At 39.8% G+C, this 14,861-nt stretch overlaps 1 long non-coding RNA gene across 1 annotated transcript; it reads left to right on the top strand.

The window, feature by feature from the left end:
• Positions 1 to 1,854: 1,854 nt before the first annotated feature.
• LOC135417461 (uncharacterized) lies at positions 1,855 to 13,699 on the top strand. The gene is made up of 4 exons (XR_010432049.1): positions 1,855 to 2,172; positions 3,432 to 3,519; positions 4,869 to 4,940; positions 13,595 to 13,699. It is a non-coding gene; the product is annotated as an uncharacterized LOC135417461 (long non-coding RNA).
• Positions 13,700 to 14,861: the final 1,162 nt, after the last annotated feature.

The raw sequence follows: 14,861 nt of genomic DNA, 5'->3' as shown, positions 1-14,861 counted from the left end.
CTCTTGGGGTGGGCTGCAGTTCCCTCCCTTGCAACACAGCACAGAGTTAAAAAGTACAAATAAAAATTAAAAAGACAAGCTGCAAACCTTCCTTGTCTCTTTTTCCTTCCAGAGGGAGTTCTAGCACTCCCCTCATGAGTTAAAAATATCTCAGCTCTCTCCTGACTTGTGTTTCAAACTTGTAATTACTTCTGGCTGCTGTTTGTTCTGTTAAGTTTGCACAGCAAAGTTTGGGTTTAACCTGCAGCTTTAGCTTGGCTGGTGATAATAAATGCGTATAACAATTGTTTTCTCCAGAAAATGCCTATTTCTTTTCAGAAGTGGCTTTTTAATAGCCAGGATCATTGTGAATTCCCCCCTGTTGCAGTGATTTTTGCTCCCCCTGCTGTCACGACAGCGGCAGATTAACCAACCCTTCTGCCCACTCAAACGTGTGTTGATAATGTGGATGCACAGGATATTTTTGTTAGAAAACAAACACTTGCAGCAAAGGGAGGAGGAAACCATAGGGTATTAAAAAAAAAAAAAAGAGCAAACCCAGGTTATATTCCGTATTTTAGGCCTATGTGCTGAGCAAAAACTCAACAAAATTGCTCAAGTTGAAAGATTATTTTCTCCTCTAAAACACTACTCCAAACAAGAGAGAGTTGCTGAAAAAAATAAATAAGGGGTTATATTACTAAACCTCTTTGTGTCAGAGAATGTTTAAATGCAGGCCTTGGAATAATTCAGAATTCCTGCACTGAAATTATTGCTTAGGCTGAGCCCCTTTCAGAGATTTTGTTGTAACCAGCTTTGCTTTGCTTTGCTTTGCTTTCCAGTGATCTAATCTGCTGACAGCTCTTCCCTTCAAAATTCATTTATTTACCTGGGTGGGCTCTGAAATGCTCCCAGAGATGCCTGTGAGCTGTGGGATGCCACTGGTGTTGGGAGGTGCAGCCTCTCCCCCTGCCTGCCTTCTGGGAACCGAATTTTTGGGAGCTGAAACCTCACTCTGCAAAGAGGTTTTAATTTTCTGCAATCAGAAGATTTTCTGCTTTTAGATGTCTTTGGCTGCAACCATGTGTGTCATTTAAAGAGTGGGATATACACCATATATATATTTATTAATAATGTAAAATTATATTATATATAATGATATAATATTATATATATGTAGTATAAATATATAATATAATGGATATATACTGATAAATACTGAATATATGTATACTAATATTTACTATAATATAGTATATATAAAGTATAATATATGTAGTATTGTATATATAGTATATGTATGGTATACTAATATATATATTATAATAAAGTATATGTAGTATGTACATTACAGTATATATATTATAATATATATATTATAGTATGTAATATAATATATAATATATATAATAATATATATATCCATATATATTAATACATATGAATATATGAATACATATACACTAATACATACTGAACAAATATTTTACATAATAATATACATAATATAATAATATATTGTGCAAAATAATATGCATAATATAATATTATACAATAAATATATATTACATATTTTTATTATATATAAATATATTTATATATTTACACCTTTTTATTCAGCTGAAAATCTTTATTCTCTTTGCACCCTTATTTTCCCTGACCACCGATATTTTGAGAGCTTATGGGGCACAATAATGAATTATTTGCCCAGGGCAGAGCATTCCTGGGACACGTGGGGGACAATATCCCCCTGTCCCAAGCAGAGGTGAGCAGTGGCCACTTCGTGCCGTGCCCAATGCCAGGGAGCACCACTTGCAAGGGGTATCCCTGCCATGCTGGCTGCCACTATTTTAACATCTCTGCTGCTTAAATAAAAGGAAAAAACGAGGCTCCAAGGCTTTGGGAAGGAGGAGGCAGCCTGGCAGGGAGGTTTCTCCGGTGGAGGGGCAGCTCCTCAGCAACGAGGGGTGGGGATTTGGGGCCCCGGTGCCCTCCTGGAGGAAGTTCCTCGGGTGCCTGTTAGACATTGAGCGCTTTGTGAGGGCCGGCTGGCTGCCCACTCCCTTAAGGGAACTTGACAGATCTTAAAAAAAAATCAATTTTAAGCTCACATGCCCCAGTGGGTGCCAAAGCCACTTCAGAGAGGCTGAGAGATGGCTGAGTCGACAGGATTTGACTTCCAGAGGTAGAAAGGTGACAAACTCCATCATGAGAAAGGGGCAGCTCGGGGCCTCCAAGGCCGAACCTGCTCCCAGGATCCGGGGCCCGGCGTTGTATTGAACCTATTTATCTCTTTCATGGGCCCAAGGTACCACGGGGAAAGAAAAGTTGTTCAAAAAAACGCTGGCAGAATTCAAGGGTGTAAATGATGAATTACTTTTCATCAGCTGAAAGGAAACATACTCCGGAACAATACTGAAAGGGAGCAGGAGCATCTGACCTCCTGCTTCAGAGCAGCCAATATCTTCATTCAAGAAGACAACCATGAAATTACACAGAAAATGGGATTGTCATGAACAGCCCCTTGAAATCTCAGTATACAGTCATTACTGCATGGGAAAAAGCCTTCATCCACACATCATAACTTGTAACAGACAAGGGGGGGGGGGAACCCACCCTGAAAACCGGCCTTGGAGTTACCAGTAGGAATGTAGAAAATATTTGTTGATTCAAACTTTTCCCCTCTGGTCTCCCAAATCATTGTAAACAGACATAACAACGTTCTAAGACCGGCTTTCTGGCCACGGACAGCTTGTTGGAGCTGTTTGGTAAATCAAAAGAAAGGAAGAGAGAGGGAAAGCCAATCTATCACTTTATTTATATTATTTGTCTTCAGTGACTGATTTATCATTTAAGTGCTTTGAGAAGGGAGTCCAGAAAGCGTTGTCCAATTAGTGCTGCCCTCTTAAACCATGTCCTATAAATATTCGTAATTATCAGAATTGCAAAACAATCTTCATCAGAGGTCTGTATTCAGGGGAAAAACTGATTTTCTGGGTTTGCCTAGAAAAGTTTATATTTATCCAAATTAGGCAGAGAACAGAAAGCAAAGGCTGTTGCTTTATTTGAGAATGAAACCAATCGCAGAGAAAGAGCAGCCAGGAATATGGGGATAAAAATAATACATTTAACTGTTTATTTCTTTATTCTTGCAGCTTTCTACTTTGACTTTAATTAAGCTAGCCCTGGGCTAGTGGGCATGGAGAGGGTTTTTTGCTTTTTTATTCCTCTTTTATTTTTTTAATTCCTCATTAGGCTGTTTTTTCCTTGGCTCTCGTGGCTTTAATGACTAGTTCCATTAAATAGGTCAATGGGCTGCTTTTATTTCAAGTTTTATATAGGCTCATATCCCACTGAATCTTAAACACTGAACACCCAAAGCCTTTCTAGGCCTATTACAACATTCCTGCAGATAAAGATGCATTTCTTTCTCTTCTCCCTTTTCTCCACAGCAGCTGACCTTTCACTGGGAGGCACCTGAGGAAAGCTCTGGAAGGTTGGCATCAATCTGGGCCAGCCACGTGCTAAAATACCTCCCAGGTAAGTGTTTGGTTGAGGTTTGCAACCTGTGGGCAGTGAATAAAATAAAAAGGGAAGAGTCAAAACCACTTTTTATCTAGAAAAAACCCAAGAAAATAGAAAAATCTCAGCATTTTGAGTAGGGCAAAAAACCCAACAAACTCGTGAATGAGTGAGATTTATTTATGCAATAATGTTTTTTATGTGACATTTGCTTCACGTCAGCCTAGAACAAAACTTTATGCTCTGGCACTGTTTGTGAGATGCTCCCACTGCCATTCCTGTGTTTCCTCCATGATTCTGTAACCCTATGTTATGAATTATTGCTGTAGGTGTTTTGGAAACAGTCCCTTTTCTTGGATGTTAGAGAGCTGCTGCTCTTCTGGCCAGCAATCTGTATGGAATCCCTTCTCCTGAGACATGAGGTTGGTGCCATGGATTTCTCTGCAGCAGAGCAGGGGCTCTCTGCTTGTGAATATTTCACACCAAGAAGAGAGAGCAAGCACTATTGACTTCTCTAAATACTTCCACCCCACCTGAGCTGCTGCACCAGAACCACATTAGTCCAGCAAATGTCCTATACTGGAAATTATAACTCATCATCTTCTCCCAAGTCTTTATGAGGCCCTTAAATGCATTTTTTTCCTGCAGTCTTTTAGCAAAGTAGCTCGTTCTAACACCACACTGGCTGCACAAAATGTTCAGTGTCACTGATGGGTCAGAGAAAAATCTGGCAGAAAGGTGTGTGGGGAAAACTGGGGCCTTCATTGATTGCCACAGGCAGAAACACAGCAAGGAGGCAGGAAATTAGGTGATTGTATAGAATTTGAAGATTTAGTTTCAGATACACCTTCAGATAAAATTTAAACTGTTATTTTAAGTGCAATCTAAAAATAATTTGAGTCTCAACTCATACCTCCTAAGAATATACTCAAGACATCTGAATTGGGAAGGAATCAGTCCCTGTGAGTTGTGAATCCCAGTCTGGAGGCGTCTGTGTGTCTCTGCTGCCCCTGAAAGGAGCCTGTGGACACTTTCCTGCCCAGTCTGGAGACTTTCCTCCCCAGTCCAGTGCCCCAAGCAAGAGGAGATGGATCTTATCATCTCACTGCAATTTGTAGAGTAATTAGGCCCTTGACTGTGACAACCTTTAGCCTGTCAGCACTCGTGGTTTAGCTCATAGTTAAAATGACAGTGGAAACTCTATTGCAGCTCTTCTAAATACCCCCATATTTTAACTAGATGAGGTGATATGTGGGTTTGCAGTGATTTGTTTAGATATACAGGGTAGTGTCAAAGGACTCTTTAAACTGGGATTGAATCCATTTGATTGTCTGGAAGGTGATTTTGATTGCCTTTTCCTCCTTTAGGGCTGAATGGTGGTGAGCCCAGCTCTTCTGCAGTGGGAAAGCAGGGAATTCCTGGCCAAAGAGTGGGGTGTGGTGAGTACAAACCTGTCACATGCTCTATTCCACCACAAAAGATGCCTTTTATTCAGATTTAACAGATTAGGCAGGTATGGCCAATCAAGTAATTTGCCCACTGAACAATCTTTACTGCTCCAACAAACTGACCTCAAACCACACAAAGACTGAGCAGCTGAAATTTAAATTCTTTTTAGATACATAGTTTTTCTTTTCTTTTTGTATCCTGCATATGTTTTAGCACACTGTTAAAGAGTTGTCATTATCCTAATTATAATTAAGTCACTTGAAATAAATTCAGAGATAGTAAACAGTGTAAAAATATCTAAATAGGGGAGCTGGTCCATTGATTTTATGGCTAAGTTATCACCTTATGTATAAATGATTCTGAGATGCTACAACTGATAAACAATACCTTTAATTCAGCAGTCAAAATGATGCTATTAATGTGGAAAACTGATGAAAAAGAAATCCTAACTCTGTTTCTAAGCAGAGTAACAGGTATCACTGCACCATGTCAGCCAACCTGAAGGCAGATTGAACTTTTGGCACACAAATCAGTGACAGAGATGAAGAATTTTCCCTTTGCTGGGAAAAGCTCAGTTATTCCTCTGGAGCAGGGATTTTTCTATCCAAATCAGAGTATTTAAAGTATCAGCACCAGAGAGGCAATTAATGAGATTTCCAAGAGTGTCTGGGCCCTGGATGCCAATCGAGTTTCTAGGTGATTTTTAAATGATGTCTAGAACCCATCTGCATCCCTTGGCACCCAGATCCCTTCAAACTGTCGCCTTTAGATGCCTGCCTTGATTCCTGATGGATCTACTCTGCAGCACAACTAATTGTGACTGACAGCACAAAAAGACAGGTGCAAAATTGAAGCCCAGGTCTAAAGTCTTGGTCTCGTGGAGCTGATGGACATTTTGTGTGTTTTTAACGTTTTGCTTTCACTGGTTCCTTAATTAAATAAAAACATTTTAGATAGAGCAGCAGAAATCAACTTCTTTGACTGATATGAATCCTGTTTACTCTCCAGCTCTGAACTCAGCAGGTTAAGTAATTGGGAGACAGAAAAGTTCCTATATTTCTATTTCCAGCTGGTGGTACACAAAAGGCAGGAAGTTATCTCATTAATGGGGCACCAGCTTTATGCAAATTATAGTAACAAAAAGGCTTCCCTTCATACTTTTCATAAATTACCTAATAAAGTAGGAATAAATGGCCATATTCAAGAGCCTTTGTTGTATTTTTAGCACAAGACTCTTTCTGTTACTGCAAATATGACTAAATGCGCCTTGTTCAAAAGGGGTGTTTATGAAATAAGGCCACTCAAAAGCTTTTATTCCTTAACAGCCTTCAGTTACTTTTATGGCACAAAATTAACATAATTAGTCACAGAGAATAGATGACATAAGCAGCGTGCCATGCACAAAAGGGGAAACCAGTATCTAAGGAAGGTATTTGGAGAGATCAAAAATTTTCAAAGTGCTCAATACTAGAAGGTCCTTTTTATTTGTGCACAGCCTTAAGATACTTCCCTACTCCGTGAAATTCCCATAATGAGATGCAGCAGACAGATGACATTAGCGATGAGCCATTAGAAAGAGGTCAGTTTTCTCTGAAAGATAGTCACTGTTCCTGCTCGTCATTAATTTGCAGCTTCAAAGCAGCGAGCATATGATAGTCTGGCATGTTAAGCAAGTTGCAGTTATCTTTAAATAACCATTTTTTTCCAGTTATTAGAAGCCTAAAGTTTTTTAAACTTCTGACTGAAAGCGAAATTAAAGCACGCAGCAGTGGAAAAAGGCTACGGAGAGATTAGAAAAGGGAAATCAAATGTGTTTTATAAATGAAGTTAGCTTTTCCCCAGGGAAAGGCTGCCTTAACTTTTAGCTCAAGAATTTGGGGTTGAATGTAGACCTCAGAGACTTGATTGCTTCTCGGGAGAAGAGAGAAAACTCACTATTTTTAGCTGTTATCTCGTTGTTGGGTGAACATGTCCCTGATCCAAAGGGGAGAAATGCACAGCTACATAAATAAAACTGCAGCCCAGAAGCAAAGATATCCAAGGCTCTGGAAAAAGGTGGGAGAAGACAAATGGATCTGCTGTGCTTGTGGCTTGGTGGGAACTTTGGTTACATCTCTGTTTTGGCAGTGAAATATATTTGGATATTACAAAAAGAGACTTGGATCATGTCTTTTCCATGAATGACCGGGGCGCAAGCAGGACTGTAGTGCAGCAGGCAGGAGGCAACTCCAATGCAGCACTGAGATCTTGGAGTAAAAAGACTTGTCACACCTCCAAATCATGTCACGTGTCCAAGCTGGTACTATCAAAGGCTCTTGTTTGATAATAAATATCCTTTCATTACTGGTCTTAACTTCAGGCCTACTGCTGAAGCTCAAAAGCCTCAGAAGAATCCTGGTTTAAGCAATCCTGTCTTATTACTCAAGCCAAGACTGAATCTTGCTGCCTGGGTGATCCAGAACGGGAGAACATTGCTGAGGGATTTACGCTAGGCCAGGGTTACCAAAGTCAACACAGCTTTGAGGAAATCATAAAGTATTAATCTATCCTATCAATATTATCATTAATTAGGGTTGGGGCTTTTTTTCTTAATTCAGAAGGCTTTTGGTTTATGCATCTACACGATCACCTAAGTCACCCAAATGTCCTGGTTTCCCAGGTTTCTCTCTGTCACCCTTGTGCAGAGAGAGATCCCAGCTCATGCTCACACTACTCATGCCAACTTTCCAGATCATGCTTGGTCAGAGAATCCCAGAACAGTTTAAATTGGAAGTGACCTTAAAGCTCACCTCATTCTCCCCCCTGCCATGGGCAGGGACACCTTCCACTAGCCCAGGTTGCTCCAAGCCCCATCCAACCTGGCCTTGGACACTTCCAAGGATCCAGGGGCAGCCACAACTTTTCTGGGCAACACTTACTCATCCCTTGCACTGTTGGCACCACCCCTGGAACAGTTTTGACTGGAAACAAGATTCCTTCCCCAGCATGGCCCCCACACTTCTCTCAGGGAGGTCAGGCAGCCATGGAGATGTGATCCCTACCATGTCCCTTGCCTTGAGAGCCAGGCAACAGAACCTGCCTTGCTTAATTATAAACTCATTGAGATGCAACCCCTGGATCCGCCCATGGCCAGATACCCATTAAGAGAGTCTCCCTTTTCCAGGCCATGGCAGGGGAGGCCAAGCCTTGTAGGTGTCTAAGACAGGAAACACTTTTAAACATCTGAAATAGGATGTGATAAAGCTGAGCCTGAGTTCCCGTGGAAAATCAGATAACCGAACAAGTCTGGGGGCTATCATTAATCTGGGTGTTTTAATTTGGACTGGACTTTCCCTCTGGGCTGTGATTTACTTGGGATGAAGCAGGGTTCACTGAGCCAGGAGAAGTGCAGGATGTTTTACAGCCTGGCTCTGGGCTACACTGCCTTGACACTCATTTAGAACTACCATTAACGTATCATTTTTTTCCAGCTCTTTGGATCTGGTTATGGATGCATCACAACTGGTTGCATGACAAACACATCCAAATTTTGGATTCGGAATTGAATCCAGGTGTACATTCCCCCAAAGCCTTGGGATGCCCCAATTTAGTGTCCCAACCTGCTTTACCAGGAGAACTTCCAGTGTTACTCCACTAGTTTAAAGAGTTCTAGCTGGTTTAAACTGTTCTTTCAGGAAAAATTTCTTTACAGAAAGGGTTGTCAAGCATTGGAAGGGGCTGCCCAGGGAGGTGGTGGAGTCCCCATCCCTGAAGGTGTCCAAGGAAGTACTGGATGTGGCACTCAGTGCTCTGGGCTGGGGGATAAGATGGGCATCAGGCACAGGAGGGACTCCATGGGTTGGGAGGGCTTTTCCAACCTGGATGATTCTGTGATTCCACTTGTACATGATCAGCACTGCTTCAAAATTACTCATTTACTGGCTGAATTTTTATCAAGATGGAACTGCCAATATTTTTAATAAGAGAATCTTTTAGGTGCCAAACCTCTCTGAAAGCCACTGTATAAAGAAAACCATCCCTCTCTGGTGTTTGGCATCAACACTGGGGTCCTCATTCCCCTAGTGAAGTGTTTCTGAACTTGCAAACCCTCTCATTGCAAGGGGAAATCCAACCAGCTGAAAATTTAGGAAATAACTTGTAAAATAGAGGGTTAAAAACCAAGTGATCCTTCTTCCCCTTTCTCTTACAGAAAACAACCTACATTTATGGCAGTGCTCTCCCTCACTTCGTAAGAAACCTCCTTGAGTTTGTTTTGCTGCACTTTTTAAATAGCTTTTTAGGTGTGGACCAATATTTGTGGACTGTTCTTCTATGGTCTGTAAGGAAAAAGAATCCATTTATTAGACAAAGAGTGAGGGGAGACTGGACAAATAATACAATAATAATTCCAGCCCCTGGCCACTGGTTAACAGAGACACACAGCCTTTAATTGTGAAGTGCAGGAAGTCTTCTTTCCTTCCTTGGGACAACAAACAGACCATTATTCAAACCTTATTATGCCAAGGCCAAAAAATCTGGTTGTGTGGCTTAGGAGAAGGAGAATATGAACATTCAACAGGTGAACTGAGCAGCACTGAAAGCTGATGAAATGCCACTGTGATTCTGCAAAATTAGGTATAAAAAAGTAATAAATATCAGTGTGAGCTGCAAATCTGTTTCAATAAGTGATACAAAGAGAAAAGATGTGGTAAAGAAACAATTTGGTGAAAATTTGGAGGGGGGGAAGAATTTTACTGGATTTGAAATGAGAACTTAATGCTTTTTAAGTCTCTTTTATTACATTGAGCCTGCTTTTTCAAGGGAAATTATGATTTGTTTGTGATACGTTTATAAAATTATTTCTGTTCCTTGCTTGTACTAATTTCTACTTTTTCCACTTTCTAATTTTTTATATAAATCTTAAGTGAAGTAATATATCACCAAATGTCTGTCCCAAAATTAAAGTTCTCATCATTAGGACTTAAAAATTTCATTTGGTTAATATTATGCCAACTAGGCATAGGATAGACACACAGGTGGCTTTAAAAGAAGTATTAGAATTGCTCATGTAGCTTTGATTGCGATATTGGGTATTTTTAATTGCTCAGACTATAAGCTTTTGATTTTTGTAATTTTCAAGACCTGTGTCTGCCATTATCAATCATTTCTATCAATGCCATGCTACCAAAGTTTGGAAGATGGATGCAAACAGGTTATACTGCAGAAAAAACCCGAAGGCTACAAGGTATTTCCTGAGATTCTTGCGGTAGAAGGAAACCAATGGTAAGGAAAGAAATAAAAGGAGATTCTGGCAATTTCTACATGTCATGTTCCAGAATGGATTATATCTGCTTTAACTAATAAGAATCTATAGAACAGAAAAAATTATGAATTGGATGCTCTTGTTAAGGTCTAGTTCAGTTTAATTAAAACACCAGCTCTAAAGCAATATATATGTGCATTTGTGCACCCAGAGCCTGGTTTATATATCAACACACCCACAAACTAATTTATAATACACAGACACTCTTGTTCATTATACCTAAACTTTTTTCTTTAAATACACAGCTTTATACATTATTTTAAACACATCTTTAACACATGTTAATAATATTCATGCTGGTGCTTTGAAAAATCTGCGAGATGTGGTTAATGAAGAGAAACTGCAGCATAAATTGCATGTAAAATATGCAATCCACAACAACATATTTTTTTCTCAAGCTGCAGGGATTTTTTTTACATTAAACATCTTTTAGTTTGTTTAAATTTATTCCCTATTGTTTATAAAGAGCATCATCAGCCACTACTGCTTGAAACAACTACAAGTGGTAAACCAGGCAATCTTCTTACTTTAATAAGATTCTTTGGTTAAAAATAGATTTCAAGTCTATCTCACGTTAAAGGATGTAAATCCTAATGAAATTGCACAAAATGTTTCTCATTTCCAAGTTTGTTTTTTTTTCTGTACAGCCAAATACTTTTTTTTTTTTTTTTTTTCCCCCAAAAAAATTACCAGAGGGTTTTTTTTGTTGTTGTTGTTGGTTTACTTTTTTTATTCCCACTATTACTGGGCAGTCCATTGGGCATTGGCATATGATTTATTAAATAAGCCTTATGTGAAGGTCCAGTTCAGGTATCTCCACTAGCACTGTTATTTTTATTTTATTTTATTTTATTTTATTTTATTTATTTTATTTTATTTTATTATTTTAATTTTTAAAATTTTAATTTATTTTTAACTTCATTTATTATTTATTATTTATTATTTATTATTTTATTTTTAATTTTTAAAATTTTAATTTATTTTTAATTTTATTTATTATTTATTATTTATTATTTATTATTTATTATTTTATTTTTAATTTTTAAAATTTTAATTTATTTTTAATTTTATTTATTATTTATTATTTTAATTTTTTTAGTAACACCTCCATGAGATTTTTCACAATATCTCACCCAACTGCCCTTCGCTGCAATTTCAATGGACTCCTGTTTTTTCCTGCCCATATTTTTCTATGCAGTTTTGCCCCAGTCTCTTCTTCAATAGAGCAAACAATCCTAATTCCTTAACTTTTATTTTTTCCCCTGAAATTCTGTTTTTCTACATGCTTATCATTCTCACTCTTCTCTTTTAGTCTTTCTCCAATTTATCCACATCTTTCTTGTCCTGGGTATGTAATGATTGTGTACAGAACTACAGCTGGGCCAAGTATTATCAAGGCCAAAAATGCAGCAAGTTATTCTACACTATTTCCAGTTGTATCCATATGCAGGACCCTGAGGTGTTATCCAGCTTTTTTCTACAGTGTGATAACATTTTATATTTTGATTTGTGTAACTGTCACACAGAACTTCTGCCTCAGCAGAACATCCCCCATTCTGCATTTAACACCCTGATTATTCCTCACTGACTGTAAAATTTGTATTTTTCCTTCTTTCATTAAATGGGATTTTTAGGTCTTTTCTCCAATTTGACAAGGCCTTTTGAATTCTAATACTGTACCTTGATGTACTGGTGTGTCCAGCTCTGGGGTCCTCAGCACAGGAAAAACTGGATGTGCTGGAGTGGGTTCCAAGGAGGGCCACAAGGATGACCAGAGGGATGAAACACCTCTCCTATAAGGAAAGGGTGAGAGAATTGGGGGTGTTCAACCTGGGGAAGAGGAGGCTCCAAGGAGACCTCAGAGCTCCTTCCAGAGACTCAAGGGGCTCCAAGAGAGCTGGAGAGGGACTTGGGACAAGGGATGGAGGGACAGGAGACAGGGAATGGCTTCCCACTGCCAGAGGGCAGGGCTAGATGGGATATTGGGAAGGAACTCCTGGCTGGAAGGGTGGGGAGGCCCTGGCCCAGGTTGCCCAGAGAAGCTGTGGCTGCCCCTGGATCCCTGGAAGTGTCCAAGGCCAGGTTGGACAGGGCTTGGAGCAAGATGTCCTTGTTGGTTGTAGGGGGGTTGGACTAGAAGACCTTTAAGGCCCCTTCCAACCCAGACCATTCCACGATTCTATGGAATTCCACTCTGCCTGGAGCTGGATGCACGTGCTGAGGAGTTTTAAATTTCAGTTTTTATTTTTGGTGTCCAGAAAACTATTCAGTCCTCCTCATGCAGCAGAGATGAGTTAGTACTCAGTAATCAATCCAGGCTTTTACAGCTTAAAAGATTAGCCCACCACCAGGAATTGTTTTGCTTTATTATTGCAGTTATTATTAACAAAATTGCTGGCAATCCCTAGACTGTAATTTATGTCAGAATCCTATTGTGGTAAAACCTATAAAAACACACATGAAGACAGCGACCCTGATTCAAATAATCTGGTGAAAAACTAGACAGAATATTGAACATGACAAGGAGTGAGTGGTGACTTACATTTGTAGATCATCCAGTCAATCATATTACATCCATATTATATATCCTATCATATATCAAGCCTTATATACAGCTTAGCAGGTCTCAATTATTTTAAAATATGTCTCAATGAATGAATACATGTTCATCTGTGAAACCATTCATCAGAAAGCTGATTCCTCATCGCCACCATGGAAGTCACAGACGTGGAAAAATGGGAGAAGAGGGCCTTGGCCCACACATGACATAAATCTGGATGAGGGTAGGAGTGGCAGGGAGGGGATGGATGTCACCTGAGGGGTGACATTGCTGGGGAAATGCTGGATAATACAGAGGGAGAGGTGCAATATTGTGAAGGTAAAGCTGGGAAAAGGGTTGATGGGATAAGAGGAAAAGGGTGGCAACACACAGGGTTTATGCAGGTCCTACAGAAAAGGAGAAAGATGCAATCCCATGGTTGATAATTTCACTGAAATTTTCATTGTGTTCACTTGGAAGCCTGAAAATTTAAGCTGGTAGAGAAACACTTCTATTTGTTTGGTTTGGTTTTATTTTTTTTTTTTTTTAATTGAGGGGTTATGCTTCTGAAGTTGATCATTTTGTTTCCATGTCTCTATTGGCACCAGCTGTTGATTTTATAAATTCATATCAAATTTACATTTCACCCAAACACCTCAGAGCTGGTGAAAGAGTAGAGACACAATAAATGATTTTAGAGTTGAGCTGGAGCGTATTTGTGAATATTTGTGAAATCTGACTTTCCTTTTGCATTGCTTCTTTCAGGAATTCCCTGTTTGAACTGTGCTTCCTTTCCCTTTCAGGTGTGAGCTCCATTGTATTTGAGCTACTCAGAGGAGCAACAAGCTGCACCATGTGACTCAGCCACAGATTTTTTGGTTCTGCAATTTAATCTCTTGCATTTTATATTTCACTTTGTCATTTATTTGGTATATTTTTAATTTCTTGGGACACCCCTAAATCTTGCAGCAGGTTATAGAATGTATAGATACTGGTAAGAATGGATAGAAAAGATAAAGGCAACTTATACACGGTATTGTCAGCTTTTGTAAAGGTCTTTAGTAGGAGAGGTACAAGGCATATTTTAATCTGGGGCATGGTCTGTAGTAAGCAGACTATAAAGTAAGTTTGAATTTGGACTGGGGAGAATATTTACACTAGAAATAGGATTGGCCACTCTTAGTTTAGAGGAAATTCGTGAAACCTTCACAAATTCATGAGAACTAGAATGGTTTGGGTAGGAAGGATTCTTATAGCTCATTTCCTTCCAACCCCCTGCGACGGGCAGGGACACCTTCCACTAGCCCAGGTTGCTCCAAGCCCTGTCCAACCTGGCCTTGGACACTTCCAGGGATCCAGGGGCAGCCACAGCTTCTCTGGGCAACCTGTGCCAAGATCTCACCACCCTGACAGGGAAGAATTTCTTCCTAATATCTGATCTAAATCTCCTCTCTTTCGGTTTGAAACCATTCCCTGTGTCCTGTCACTCCATCCCTTGTAAACAGTCTCTCTCCATCTTTCTTTCAGGCTCCCTTCAGGCACTGGAAGGACACAATCAGGTCACCCCAAATCTCTTCTCCAGGCTGAACAATCCCATCTCTCCTAGCCTTTCCTCCCAGCAGAGCTGCTCCATCCCTCTGATCATCTTGGTGCCTCCTCTGGACTCTCTCCGGCAGCTCCATGTCCTTCCTGTGTTGGGGACACCAGAGCTGGATTACTGTCCAGCTCCATGTCCAGCAGGACAGTTTGCTGTCCTCCAGAGATCCAGCTGATTTCAGGTTGCAGTCAGACCTTAGGCCCTCCACCTCACTCAGCAGGATCACATTTAAGCAGCTTTGGCTCTTTTTCCTAGTTTTGAGTTACATTTTCACACCTTCAGCTTCCAAATTATTGCTGCGTGAAGGAAAGAAAGTAAGTCTGACTTTTTTCATGTAAATTAAAGAAGGGAATGAGTAGCTGAAAGCCTCATTTAGAGGTTACAAACAGATGTAAAAATTGTCCAAAGTGTCCCAACTTTGAGCTTTAGCTCAGTAAAGTACCTGCCCAGTTGTCAGCACGTTTGATGGGCTT

This window comes from Pseudopipra pipra, chromosome 7 (genome assembly GCF_036250125.1).
Source record: "Pseudopipra pipra isolate bDixPip1 chromosome 7, bDixPip1.hap1, whole genome shotgun sequence".
Lineage (NCBI taxonomy): Eukaryota > Metazoa > Chordata > Aves > Passeriformes > Pipridae > Pseudopipra > Pseudopipra pipra.
The sequence above is the reverse complement of the archived record's forward strand: the minus strand, read 5'-3'. Positions and strand labels throughout refer to the sequence as shown.